We start from the raw sequence: 15,569 nt of genomic DNA, 5'->3' as shown, positions 1-15,569 counted from the left end.
GGAAAAGTCTTAAATTGAATGACAAGGTACTTATAATTCTCGCACCATTATGATGAAAGGTTGTTGTGTTTTTAAGTATACGGTTCAGGTGTTAAAAGATGCACTTATGCAATAATGTCCTAGTTGCATCGCGCACATAGGTTAAATATATATTGCTATGCTCATGTGCATTGGAAAGTTTGCATTGGGTAACTTACATTGGCAAGAATGAGTTATGTTGCACACAATGCATTTGTGCAATTAAAAAAAAATTCCATGTGACGACTGTAAATAGGTTGATTCGTAGAAGGATGTTTAATTAAAGATTAGGTAGTTGCTATGGAGAGGAATAAAAGGGTTATATTTTAGCATAAGCAACTACATTCTATTTCGCGTGGCTTGCATGGGAAAGGAAAAGATTATGTTTTTATTTCAATATCATTGTAACTGTACATAGCATAACCTGCATGCATAAGCAACTTGCCTGCATAAGTAAATGTATGGAAAGGAAAAGGGTTATATTTCATTTGATGAAAAGCATATAATACGCATGAAATGACAGTTACATTCAATATGAAAGATAGGTTAAGTTAAGTTAAAATATTTCTTAGTATTGCGCTTGCAGAGTTAATCCAGCATTCTCATACTTAGATCATTCTATGCTGCGAGTAAGAGAGGGTACCAGGCCTTAGGACACGAATACTAGTAATATCGACAAAGGGATGTAATTCCTCAAGATAGGCACTGCTACCTATCTCGTGCAACTAGTATGCAAGGTCGGATGCTATTGCAACTAAATCATAAGATGCTACTACTATGTCTTAGGCCAAGGAAGGCGAGATCTAACTACAAGCTAGATTCGTTAAGAAGTCGAGTAGTCGCCCTACTACAACTCTCTCTCTCTTGGGGACCAATTTGTCAAACTTAGGGAAATTGTAAATTGTAAGAAGCAAATTGACCAACCGAGGGCGACGGGGTTGTCCAAGATCTTTTTTACAAGGAGACCTAAGGTAAGGATAATTAGGGTTGGTAGGGTACAAACCCTAACCCAAAGAAAAAGAGGAAATAAGCAACCTAGCTTGTCAAGCCCTTGGAATCTTGCCAAGTCACGAACGATCCAGGATCGAATGCTAGGAGTATTCGGGAAAAAGAAATCATACCTTAGTAGTTATCGTATGAACAATCACAGAAATGATCGTGATTGTACACTTAGGTACATTGTTTAAACTTCTTTGCTAAAGGAACTAATTCAAGGCCAAACACTTAATGCTTCAAGTTAATAGCCTGGAGGGAGAGGCAAGTTCAGTTACCTCCGACTACCAGCCTGGCCCTATCCAAGGGGGTTGTTAGCTACGCCGGGCACATGGACCGAACCCATCGTGAGAGGTCTTTCCGTGGGTGCTGCTTGGAGCGAGAGGACGCTTGGGTGCTAGGGGAGGCTCTGGCTGTAAATTCCTTGCCTCCGGATCCCGTACAAGAGGCCGATGTGACTCGAGATGGGATCTCGAGGCCCGTGTACTAGTCTACGGACGAAACTTGGAGCAGCAATCCTGTTGATTACTGGGATAGCCTTCAGGCATGATACTTGATGTATTCCAAGACTATGATAAATAAAGGTCAAATATTTGGAAAAGGAACTTGCTTGACATTGTTTTTTTAATGTCAGTGTCTAAGTTACGTGGAGGAACCTATGTTTAGATTGATTAATTAAGGAAGCTGCTTTTGCATGTCAAACATAATGTGGTAAGTAATTAGATAACTAAGCAACTCGAGGAAAGTGCGGTGGACGCGACTTGGGTCCGTCCTATGGAAGGGTGGTCCCGGTTAGCTGGGAACTTTTCTCAAAAGACATGATAACGAGACTGTGAAGACCTAGAGTCAGTAGAGTTAGAATCCCGATTTATGTTGTTTTAGGGGAGCGGAATGGGACTATGCCTTATGGGTAGAAAGGTTGAGCTTTGCATCTCTCTCGTTTCCCATTCTCCATGAACCAAGTGCAGCACAAATCTGCTTCGACTATGTTGTTCCTTCGCAAAGTGGTTCATCTGGAGCTCGATGCTAGCTACTTCCTGGGGACTTGACTGATAGGAAAGAAACCCTGACTTCAGGTCGGTCCTAAGTGGGAACGGTCGGATACTTCCGCTTCAGGGCAGACTCGGGAAGACCTAGATTGCAAACCCTGTGACATTCCTTGTGAGTACTAGTTGGCGCTTTCTAGACTCTCTTCCTGATGGGATGCTAAGATGCGTCCCAAAAGTGGACAAGCAGACATGTTACAATCGGTATCAGAGCGAACCAATGAGATCTAAAGATTACAAGGAAACTTAACGGAGGAAAATAAAGGGAATAAGGGGATAAACAGGGGAGGGTGAGTAGAATAGAGAAGTTTTTTCTGTTGAAAACATTTCTTTACTCACTTATGGATGCTGGGTTGCAGAGTCACGAAGCATGGAGCAAGTTCTTAGTGTTCCAGGTCATGTTCATGACTGCAAGCTTAGAATTATCATCAGAGGCTTGGCAAGATGAATATTCTGGACCGCATCTATAATCCTTCACCCTTGTATGCGGAGCGGAGATGGACGGGAGACTCAAGAATATACTACATAGCAGCCCACTGACTCGCGTACCTTCAGACCAACTTGAAGAGAATCAAGTGGATGGAGGATTTAAAGATCATGAAGCTGTTCATCTTTGTCGAAGCTCGCATAAACGCAACTTTGTATGTTAGCAGTCGGCAAGTCAAGCAGAACAAGTATGAGGTGACCCAGGTGATCTCTGCTGGACAGAATCAAAGTGTTAGGGCGCTATGAGAAGAACGGGTATCAAAGAAAGGGATACCCCAAGCTTCCTATGACTTACCGTTTCTTGAAAATCCATGACCCCACTCCATATTATTATTCCGTCCCTATAGCCAACTGTTACACAATCCTATTTTCCCAAACTGATGTATCAATCAGCCTGTCCTACTTATCCAAAATAAATGCACTCAAAGGGATATGCCTTCATGAATAAATAAGACTTTTTACAATTATCATAAATGTTAGCTGAGGTGTTAAGTGATTAAATCACTTAGCTAAAAAGCTGTGCTAGTCATATTAACATAATATGGGGACGTATGATAAGATGTTAACATAAAGAATCTTATTATTCAGACGCAACCCCAAGCACAGGTCCCAAATCCGACTCCTACACTAAGTCCAGTTTTGGCTCAAGAGAAGAAATTCCTTCTCAAACAAATTAAGCCACCCGAGTTTGATGGCAAGGGAATGACTGTTCAAGCTGATACCGAGATCTGGATTGAGTCCATGGAGGACTATTTTGAGGCAGCAGGAACTGCACTTGCTAACCAAGCCATGCTTGCCAAACTTAAGCTTACAAGAGAAGTGAGACTTTGGTGAAAACAGTGGTGCAGAGACCAAGCGATCTCGGAGGGGACAGTCACTTGGGATAAGCTTAAGGAAGCTGTGCGAGGGAGGTACCTGCCACTTGCCTACTGCACACAAAAGATGAATGAATTCTATGACTTGAAGCATCTAGGATTATCCCTTGAAGCATATTATTCGAAGTTTGTTTCACTCCTAAAGTATGCACCCCCAATGGATGTGACACAGCAGGCATCAAAATTCTGTATTGGGTTGAATCCACCCATAAACACTTGATTGGAATCAATGCACCCAATGGACCTACAAGACGTACTCATTCGAGCTGCTCCAATAATACAAGAGGTGCAGACCAAACCAAGGAACAACAGGATTTGGCCTTACAAAGATCAAAATAAGGGCATGTCTAAGGCTCAGACTAAGAGAGCACAGGGTTAGAATCAGGGCCAAAGAAAGAAAGCTAGAGTCAATGCTATCAACAAGTTTGTTCCAACACAAAGCAATGATCGCAACCCACGTTGCTTCCATTGCAACAAGCCTAGACACTTCAAGAGGGAGTGTCCCAAGCTTGGCAGAGGGCATCGCCAAGGGCAATTCCAAGGTCAAAATAGAGCCGATCATGGCCAAGGAACCACCATTATGGCCAGAGGGAGAACCTCCAGTGTTTCCAACAAGGAGCTGGACAATGAAGAAGATCCATCCATGGATGCTAACATTGAGAGGGCGATGGTTCACACCACTCTTCACAGGAAGGGTCCAAATTGCTAATTCTCAGTAATTCAAACTCCATCAGAATATCAAGGTAAAAGCTTCAAAACCTTGATTGACTGTGGCAATACACATTCCTTCATTTCACCCATCTGTGCAAAAATATTAGGGATAGCCACAATAGATGCACCTACTTTACTTGTGGAATTAGCAAATGGTCATGAGGTCACTTGTACTAGGCAAACTGCTAAGGTGAAATTCCTATTGGGTGGGAAGCCAACTTCTATGAGATTCAGGGTAATGAACCTCGGTGTCCACGAATGTTTACTCAGAATGGATTGGCTAATACCCAATGATGCCCACATCCACTATGGGAAGGGCCAAGTCTCCTTCCACAATTCTGAAGGGGAACTAGTCACGACTCAAGGTGAGGCTGGTAAGCCAAAAATACAGTTGGCAAAAGCAACACAGATAATAAAAAGTGTTCAAAAGGGTCTACTTGTCTATCTGATTAAACTGAATAAGCTGATTCTGGTCTACCTGTCTATCTGATTAAACTGAATAAGCTAGATCAGAATCAGGAATCCAGAGAAGAACCTTCATGGTTAAAGGAATACGCAGATGTATTCCCTGAAGATATGACGGAACTTCCTCCCCAAAGGGAAGTCAACCACAAAATCAAACTTATGCCAGGAGTTGCACCGGTCGCAAAGAGGCCATATAAGATGTCCATCCTGGAAGCTATCAAACTGAAAGAGCAACTCAAGCAACTATTAGATCAAGGCTACATCCGTCTTAGCAGTTCTCCATGGGGAGCTCTAGTGTTGTTCCAAAACAAGAAAGATGGAACGCTTCGCCTATGCATTGACTACAGAGGGTTGAACCAAGCAACCATAAAAAATAAATACCCCATTCCAAGAATAGATGAATTACTTGACCGTCTTCAAGGGGCAAAGATCTTCTCAAAGATAGATCTCAGATCTGAATATTATCAGATAAGGGTCAAAGAAGAAGATATTCCGAAGACTGCATTCAGTACAAGGTATGGACACTTCGAATTCCTAGTGATGTCATTTGGACTGACGAAAGCTCCTGCTACCTTCAACAGGTTAATGCACGATATCTTTAGGCTCTATCTTGATGATTTCATACTCGTTTTTTTTTTACGATACTCTAGTCTACTCAAAACAGGAAAAGGATCATGAACCCCAGCTTTGCATTGTTCTTGAAACAATGAGAGCACACAAGCTTTATGCCAAGAAGAAGAAGTGCACATTTTTCAAGCGACAGATTGAATATCTAGGATTCATTGTATCAGCATAAGGAATTTCAGTAGATCCAGCTAAGGTCAAAGATGTTCTGGAATGGCCAACACCAACTTCTGTCAAAGAAATACCTAGTTTTCTTGGGTTGACAGGGTGGTACAGAATTTTCATCAAAGATTATGCTTTGATTGCAGCACCTCTGACTCATCTACTAAAGAAGTAGCAATTGTATGGTCAACTGTTGAATGGACCAGCTTTGACAAATTAAAGCAAAGCTTAGTATCAGCACCCATCCTGAAACTTCTTGATCTTAGTAAGGAGTTTGAAGTGGTAACTGATGCTAGCACACTTGCTTTAGGATGTGTACTTATGCAAGAAGGTCATCCCGTAGCATATTCTTCAAGAAAATTGAAGAGCCATGAAAGAAATTATGCCACCCACAACCTGGAGCTGTTGGCTGTCATCCATGCTCTCAAACTTTGGAGACATTACTTGCTAGGTAACAAATTTTCCTTAGTAATGGACCACAAGAGTCTTAAACGGATTTTCACCCAGAATGAGCTCAATATGAGGCAACATCGATGGATTGAAGTGCTGGAAGAATATGATTTTGAAATCAAATATAGGGATAGAAAAGAGAATGTAGTTGTCGATGCACTCAGCAAGGCATTTCTAAATTCTCTCATTTTGCAAGATACATCAACAACAAGGTCTCTAGCCATAAAGGTATCAATGCCAAACAACCCGATTCTTGAGCTAGCAATAGAAGGGACATATCATGACCCAGTCTATTAGAAAATGCTAAGGGAGATCCCCATCAAAGATCAAGACCCGAAGCTAAAGATGAAGTATCAAGAATTCTCCATCAGTAGTTGACTTGTCTACTTTAGGACAAGATTATGTATTCCTGCAAGCCAAACTCTCAAGCAGAAGATACTTTGGGAAGCCCATGACTCCCCTTTCTCAGGACATCCTGGTTATGCCAAGACCCTTAACACGGTCAAAAAGAGATATTTTTGGCAAAGGCTCAAGGGAGACGTACTCAAATATGTCACGGAATGTTTGTCTTGTCAACGCATTAAGGCAGAACATGTTAAAATGCCTGGGAAATTTCAACCACTTGACATTCCATAAATGAAATGGGAGTTCATTAGTATGGACTTTATTGTTGGCTTACCCCAAGTTCAGGGAGGATATAACTCTATTATGGTTGTAGTAGATATGCTCACCAAGGTCGCACATCTCATCCCTGTCAAGACGAACTATAAAGCCTCAGACATCGCAAGATTATTCATCAAGGAAATATTCAAACTTCATGGGTTACCCAAAAGAATCATTAGTGATCGTGACTCTCTTTTCACATCACACTTCTAAAGGGCTATCTTTGAGGCTATTGGAACTCAACTCTGTTTCAGTACAGCTTACCATCCCCAAACTGATGGACAAACTAAACGAGTCAATCAAGTCATTGAAGATATGCTTAGGGCATATTGCTGTCGCGAACCCAAAAAGTGGATTCAATACTTACCCCTGGTTGAGTTTGCCTACAATGCTTCTTACCAACAAAGTATTCAGATGACCCCTTTCCAAGCATTGTATGGGCATGATTGTCGTACCCCTTTGAACTTCTCGAATCCAACTTTGAGGGTAGAAGCTTCAAGACAGATGCTGGAAGACATGGATGATCAAATCAAATCAATAAGACAAGACATTCAAGCTGCCAAGGATAGACAGAAGGCTTATGCTGACTTGAAATGGCAAAACAAATCCTTCATCGAAGGTGATATGGTCTTCATCCGTGTACGCCCTAAAAAGGGTTCACTGTCCTTGGGAGAGTGCAAGAAGATAAGTCTGAGGTATTGTGGACCTTATAAGATCATCAAGTGCCTAGGGCCTAATGCTTACAAACTACAGCTGCCCACAACTCTAAAGGTTCGTAATGTATTCCATGTTAGCCTATTGAAAAAATATCTACCTAATCTGAATTATGTACTTGATGATCAGCAAATTGTAATGCCTAGCCAAGGAGTGCTTGAGCTATGGCCTGATAGAATCCTAGATGTTAGGGAGAGGCACTTGAGATCAAGGACCTTGAAAGAATACCTCATCCAGAGGAAAGATTATCCCGAAGAGGATGCCACTTGGATGAATGAGAATACTCTCAATCAACAATACCCCCAGATCTTCTCGAGATGAGGACATCTCGATTCCTCTAAGAGGGAGAGGATGTAGCATCCCCCCCGTGCATAAGAACGCCCCCTCTTTTTATTTTTTTAACTTAAATTTTTTTACCTTTCTCTCTCTCTCCCCACCGAGAGCATGTCCGGGAGAGAGAGAGAGAGAGGGGAGTAAGAGAGGGAGAGGGGGGCATGCACCCCCCAAGTGGAGGGGTGGCGGCCGTTAAACAGCCGTCTCCCCCCTCGTAAAAAACCCCCTCCCCACTATTTAAGGGGAGCCCACCCCCTCCCCCCGTGATCAGCAATGCCGCCAACCCCTTCCCTGCTCCGCCTATGTGCCACACCCCCTTGCTCCACCTGAAATCGTTGCCTCCCTCATCATCATCATCATCTTCATCTTCCTCCCCATCCTCAACTCGATGCCATCAGGGTCCCCCTGTCAGAAAACAAGAAATAAAAGAAAAAAAAAGCTTCTAAGAAGCTTCCTAGAAGCTTTCTAGAAGCTTCCACAAAAAAACTTCCTAGGGGGTGTTTCACCCGCGGACCGCGGAAGGGCACAACTTACTTGCGAAGGGAGTTCTCTTGCAGGGAGGAAGGACTACCAGTTTGCAGAGAATTTCAGCACACCCCCCACCTGCCCGACTTATTCCCAAGTCCCGATTGCGATGGCCCCCAAGCGCCATACAAACAAGAAAAGAAGAAAAAACTATTACTACTACCAGTACTACAACAACAACAACAAATAAGAAAACTAGACACTCATTTTCCCAAAGCCAAAGCATGTAAAAGGGCATAATGCTTAGTGTTGTCTTGTATTTCCTTTTAATAGTAAGAATGCAATAGTCCTCTTCTTTTAAAGCCTTGCATTGCTTGATCTTGTTGATTGTCTCATTCTTTCCTGTAGTATCTATCTTGCCCCAATGTTCAACTTTATTGAAGATACTATTTTACTTCTACCAATTGTTAATTTGTAAGCTTTTCTTGAATGATTCAGGCCTTGATGTGTTCTATAGGGATTAAGTATGATAAAAGGATCAAGATGGAGGAGATCAAAGTAGAGAAGATAGACTAAACACCACCGATATATAAGACACCACTTGCTTTCAGTGAGAGGAGTCTCTTATAGGTCGAGCCTATGGTCATATTTGATTTGAATGAGTTGTTTTCTGTCAAATTTTCCAATGAGGATAGCTAGTCCCGGATTTTCCACTTGGTGATGCTACCATGAGGAAGCATGGAAAAAATGTGTTGTACATTAGAAACAATCTAAGCCTCTTTTTATTGGAGGTTACCATGATGGTACATGTATTTATTTGGTCAAGCAAGCTACTATACAACCTCCTAGATTGCATTAAGGTTGCATTTCCCTTAGCAAAGAATCATATTAAGGGAGTAATTGGGTAGGAGGGGTGCATTGTTGACAACAAACCCTTTGCGTTTGGAAAGTTCATTATCTTCAAGATTTTGAAACACTTTTGGAAATTGAAGCAAGCATTCAATGAAGATAATACATTAACGAGTTGTACAAGGTGTTGAGGAATCCTACAAGCACCTTCATTGTGGTGCCTTCAATGCCAAACCAAAGTGAAGACACAATGAACAATTTTCTATTTGGTAATCTTGAAGTTTGGCTATTCAAATGGTGGAATTCCATGGAGCCCAAACAGTGGGCATAGGTTGACAACTAGAGACAACAAGAGGATTCAAGCCAGTGGACGACCCATGTGACAAAACTTGGCTAGAAAATTTGGTACACAAGTGACCTAGCCGCTATAAGCTAAATTACTAAATTAGCTGTCATAGGTCCTAGACCCCTACTACCTTGTTTTATCCCCCTTAATTGTTTTGTTAGTGAAGTAATGATTGTATACTTATATACAAGTTTTCTTTGTCTCATGTTTTCCAACATGAAATGGATGTATATTATTGTAGACAATGTCTAGTTCACTAATGATGCATATATACTTTCTTTTGACTCAACAAACTGTTTAGGGCTGTGAGAGTTACATTTGAGTACATGTTTAATTTATTATCATGACAAACAAGCACTTTGTGTTGAGCAAAAGCACTTTCCCTTGGAAGGAAAGATCTTCATTAACTCCCAGAAGCTTTTGGACTACTCCAGAAGCACTTTGAGTAGTACAGAAAGTGCTTTACCTAGAAATGAAAGCACTTTGTGCTAAGAAGAAGATATTTCCCTTGGAAGGAAATATCTTTCTTGATTCCCAAGAGCTCTTGCATTGTTTAGGGTGCACTTTGAGTAGTTCAGAAAAAGAGCTTTCCCTAGAAATAAAAGCACATTGAACTACATTGGGCAAGAAGCACTTTGAAAACTACAACAAATACTTTCATAAGAAAGAAAGAAATTTCAGTGTAGTGCTGAAAATGTTTTTCCTAAGAAATAACTTTTTGCAATAGGCCAGAAGCACCTTAAGAAGTGCAAGCATAATTTTCCTTGGAAAGAAAGCAGTTTTTGAATAGCACAAAGGCTTCTGTATGTTGAAAAACACAATAGAGACATCTTAACATGGCCAAGATATGTGACACTTTATGTCTAATTTTTGAAAATGGAATACAACTTCAGAGTGGATAGGAGCTGTCTAAGTTGCTATAGGCCAAAAGGCATGTTGTTGTAAATATTTCCTCACCCTCCTCATCCATTGTGTACAGGTTTGCATCACCTAGAATTGGATCCATCTCAAACTTGATGGCACGCATAAGGCGTGAATACATTAATACAGGTGGCTTATCAACTAGGAGTTGCCAAACATTACGTTGCAATCTCTCATGGTAGTATCCAAAAACAACCATTGCACATGTAGGAGAAACATTACCCCAATTGTCCTACTATGCCCTTCTAATCCTAGTCTTTAAAACAGTGCATTTGATGACAAAGAAGTATACACCTTTCTCTGCATTAATAGAAAAATTGTCTCCCATAGATAATACATCACTTAGGACATCAGGGTGGCCCTCCATACAAGAGTGCATTCCTCTCATCCTTGTCACTCTCGTCACTATTTCTTGCTACAACTTCAGTCAATAGCACAATACTGCGATATTCCTAGCTTGGTACATATCGCTTGTTCAAGTTACGTCTTGCCCATTTCCCATCCATGCATTCATCACAAAAGTATGACAATGAGCAACATTGTATATCAAGTGTGTCAATGGAAAAGCATCAATTCATTGAATGCATCGAGTGGGACTTGACTATCCGCTTGCAATCCCAAGTGTTGTCTCTTGACACCTCCCTTCCTTGATCTCCTAGAAAATCCTCTACACATGATTGGAAGAGAACCTATCCTTCAAGAAAGCAACACAATCAACTACACATTTAAGGGTACAACCATTTGGTTTCAACTACTCATGAGAGTGAGGGCTCGTTTTATCATCGCACTTGCACCACCATGTTCTCCCTTTCCATGCCTTGAACATGGAAAAATCCATAGCATTTCTAGTCCACTGATGCGAAAAAATCTAGCTACAAATTAGAATGGCCTTCCTGCCACCCTGAATTGAGTTGCACAACCATCTGACCATATCCAATGGCATTTGAGTTGGTATCCCTGAACCTTCAACCAACTATCATGAAGAAGCAAATAATGTTGGATAAACATTGTATCATGTATTTCATCATCAAAGATATAAAAGTGATATATCTTTTTCACATCCTTGTTCAGATGGATATAGTTAATGTGTACCAATATGATGACTTGGTCACCGTACCAGTGCATGGACTAAATCTCATTTACATGCTAAAGCTTTTTGTGTCCTTGAAAGGACCAATTTGAGATATCTTGGACTATTATGGATTATTTTAAACATGATATATATGTTGTCTACTGCTATTAGCCTCATATCTATTGTTTGATGCTTGACCTCATGTATGGCAGACATTGATTCATAGTTCTAAATTAAAGAGGTCTTTTACTAAGCCATAGCCTCAATTTTATAGTCTATAAGTGGATGAATGTGTTGTACAATGAATCAACATCAAGGCAGGAATAGTATACTATAGCTTATATTGATATCTTTTCTTTTACACTCACACAAACTTCCTCAATCAAACTATAGCTCTCACAAGCATGGAAGCTACTATATAAAATGAAGACCCTACCTTCTTTACCAGAGATATTGGAAGAAAGAGAATAAATAGGAGACAAGCGATAAGCCAAGCAAGAACTAATGAAAAATGGAGGGAGGCAATATGCTCTTATCTCAATATTTTTGCCACACATGTATTCATCCTCACTCTCAGTACACTTTCATCCACAGATTTTGTAGAAAAAGGAAAAGTTTTGGCGTTAGTTCTTTTACCACATTGGTTTGTATGCACTAAAAAATGTGCCACTTTGTGTCAATTTAAGTGTTAGTATAGGTGTCGATATATACCTTTTAAAGTACATTGGTATTTGCATTGCTATATCTATCAAGTTTATATTTAAATGATTATTTAGATGCTTATATCGACCTTGCAGGGTTCACTATATATATATATATATATATATATATATATATATATATATATATATATATATATATATATATATATATATATATATATATATATATACATATATATATACATATCCTCTATATCATGTGTGTTCAAGGCCTATTTATAAATAGTATTATCTATGAATTTTTATTGAATAAAACAAAACTCTTATTTATTTAATCCATAAGTAACCCCTTTATATGACACCCTTTTGTATGTAAGAAATGTATAAAAATGGTGTTTTAAAAACCAATTATTTTGAACTTATACTACCAAAGAGATATGTGCAAAGATCGCAAAGATTCGAGGTCTTTGAAAGGTAAGGCAAGGTAAGAAAGAGGAGAAAGAAAAAAAGTTTGATTAAAATGTCTCAAGAAAAGAAGCTAAGAAAACTCTATATTACATTCTATGTGAATTCGTGTGAACTCAAAACACAAAACTTATATGCCTTGGCTATTAGCCCTCAAATCAACTTGGATCAACTACACATCAAAACATCAAGTATATTTTTTGATAAAACCTAGGTAGATGCATAGCTTTCTTCTCATTAAATGTTAATCCACACTTTGCTAGAAGAAAGAGGCTCTATCTCCAAGCCTCGAGGAGTGTCATCATATCTTGAATTACTTGTAGCTTAATTTTGCTCTAACTTTTGTATATGGACCCAAATCAGGGTGCTTGAACTGATTGGAACATGTCTGTTTTGCAAGCCAACATGGGCAAGATTATGAAATTTATCTTTGAATAGTTAAAAATCCACTTGTCATAAAACACACTACTTTTGTTTTATATTTATGGCCAATGCCATGTTGCACTTGAACATAGAATTGAGTTAACCCCAATCGTGTAATGTTACTTGCTTTACCTACAAAAACATTTGGGCTATTCATGATCCATCTAGACTCCTTCCCATAGCATTGTAAGAATTCCAATACAAGCCCTTATTCTCCTTGATTGGTAGAAACTAAAGGAAGCAATTATAGCTGCACAAACTGCATTGCTCCATCAATCTAAAACATACTGAAATGATGCTGGATCAATTATCCTACTTCCATTCTCTTAGGTTTTTCATGAGTGCATGCGAAATGTCATGACATCCACCCTCTTCACCAAACCTTCCCATCCCTTAGATATGCCACACTATGTAGCCCACCAGGATCATAAATCTATATAGTTATCTTGCATAAACTACATGCAGAAGAATACCCACCTAGATCATATACTCATATCCCTATCATACTTAAACTCCCTCTTGGATCTTAAGGCCATGTATGCCTTGTCCAAGCAAATGTACACCCAAACCATAGGCTTTCTCCTAGATCATGTGGCCTACTCAGCATACATAGAACCCTAGGATCATAAGACCACATCATTCTCTTGCATGCATCTATGTCAAGATGACAACCTTGTGTAACTACCATGTCCATATATTAAAGTTTCCCGTATGTATACACATAAACACATATTTCTTCCCTCTATTCTCAACACATTGGAAGCAACCCATATTGGTACCCTGACTCCTCACTCTTCATTTCCACAACATTCATAGCCTCAATTAAATCCTCTAAATCACTCATATAGGGAGAGATCAATGCATGATCATACCATATAGTACTAGAGTTCCCAAGCTCGATAGCATCAATCACAACATCCTCATGATTAGATGCATTTCCACACACATCCATGAAGACTCCAATACTCATTGCAAATAGAGATGAAAATTTTTGCAAATTTTTGAGAACTCAAAATACAAAACTCATATGAAAAACTATTGGCTATTAGCTCTCAAATCAATGTGGATCAACTACATGTCAAGATATCAAGTATATTTTTTGATAGTGAACTAAATCCCACGTAGATGCATAGCTTTCTTCTCATTAAGCATTAATCCATGCTTTACTAGAAGTAAGGAGCCATGTCTTCAAGCCTTGAGGAGTGTCATATTGTCTTGAATTTCTTGCAGCTTGATTGTACTCTAACTTCTATATACGGACCTGGAATATAGTTATCATGGTAGTTAAGTCAATCAAAATAGATCCAGCCTATAAGCCAACATAGGTAGAATTATGAATTTTATCCAAGAATATTTTAAAATCCACTTTTCATAAAATACACTACTTTTCTCTTATATTTTTGGCTCTAAACGCCTTGTAGCACTTGAACATAGACTTGAGTTAACCTCAGTCATGTCATGTTACTTGCTTTTCTAGCAAAAGAATTGGGCTCTTCTTGATCCATGGAGACTCCTTGCCATAGCATCGTAAGAATCTCAATATGAACCCTTATTCTCCTTGATTGACAAAAACTAAAGTAAGCGATGATAGTTGCACAAACTACATTGCCCATCAATCCAAAACATACTAAAATGGCATTGACCTTATTCCTGCTAATCAATTGTCCTACATCCATTCTCCAAGGTTTTTCATAAGTGCATGTGAATTTACATACATATATTCCCAAGTCACCCCCCCCCCCTCCTCCCCCCGAGATATCGACATGCACATTTTTTCACAAATAGCATCAAAACCTAACTTTGGAATACCCCTCATCCCTTATAGTGGTGGATATTGATTGTTTATCTCTTCTTGGGATGATTACAAGTTGTTCTGCTCTACAATCACACTGGTCTCTTAGTTCTAGTTACACTAGGGTTCTTACACTTACAATCTTCAGGGTTGTCTCCTATGCCCTATCCACCAAGAACTGCACCGAGGCCATGAGATTGCTGGCATCTACCTTGGGCGTAGTGCTTTGGGTGGTTGTGGTAGTTGGGATAGTCGGCAGGAAAGTGGGGGGGGACTCGGTGAAGCAAGCCTCTGCCCTTGCCTTTTGCCATCCAGGGTGATATGAAGTCTAGCACTTGTGCACTAGTTTCTGGGCCTTCTTCTCTAAAAGGGCTCATGGCAACTGACTCCTCCCTAGAGCATTGCTCTACTAACATGCAGATGGCCCTAACCATGTCCTCATCTTCTTTCCTCCTAAGCTCTTTAGCCTCTTCATCTGCCTTTCTTTTTCTCTCTTCTTCGACCTTCTTGAACTCCTTTTGCGCCTTGAGAAAGTCAGATTTTTCTTTCTTCCTTCTCTCTTCTTTAGCTTTCTTTTGGGAACTCCTCTTCTTCTGCTTCCTAGCCCCTCCTTAGCTAGACTGTGTCTCATGTTTTCCTTCCTCACTCACCATTCCCTTGCTAGATTGTTCCTGCTCATTGAATGGTGACCTATCGAGTGTCTCTTCAACTTGTTCTTTGCCTCACACCTCTCTTATTGCCTCTTGGATGATGGCCATCGATACCCCACCAAATCCTATGGTTGAGGCCTTGGAGGATGACTTCTTTCTCACATTGGAGGCTGGGGACTCTCCACCAGTTGGTTTTCTGCCTGTGGCTAGTGCTTTTGCTAAGGTTTTGATCATTTTTTGCATAAAGCCATTAGGGTTCACTTCATCCAAGGAGTTAGAAGCTAAAGTTTCCACTTTAGAAGAAGAGAATGTATCCTTAACCAAGGAGGAAAATGTAGCTCTTGTGGAAATGATAGAATCAGCTCGTAAGCTTGGTATATGTGA

This window comes from Lygodium microphyllum, chromosome 9, assembly GCF_053477565.2.
Source record: "Lygodium microphyllum isolate KBCC chromosome 9, Lygodium_microphyllum_v1.1.10, whole genome shotgun sequence".
Taxonomy (NCBI): Eukaryota; Viridiplantae; Streptophyta; class Polypodiopsida; order Schizaeales; family Lygodiaceae; genus Lygodium; species Lygodium microphyllum.
The sequence above is the reverse complement of the archived record's forward strand: the minus strand, read 5'-3'. Positions refer to the sequence as shown.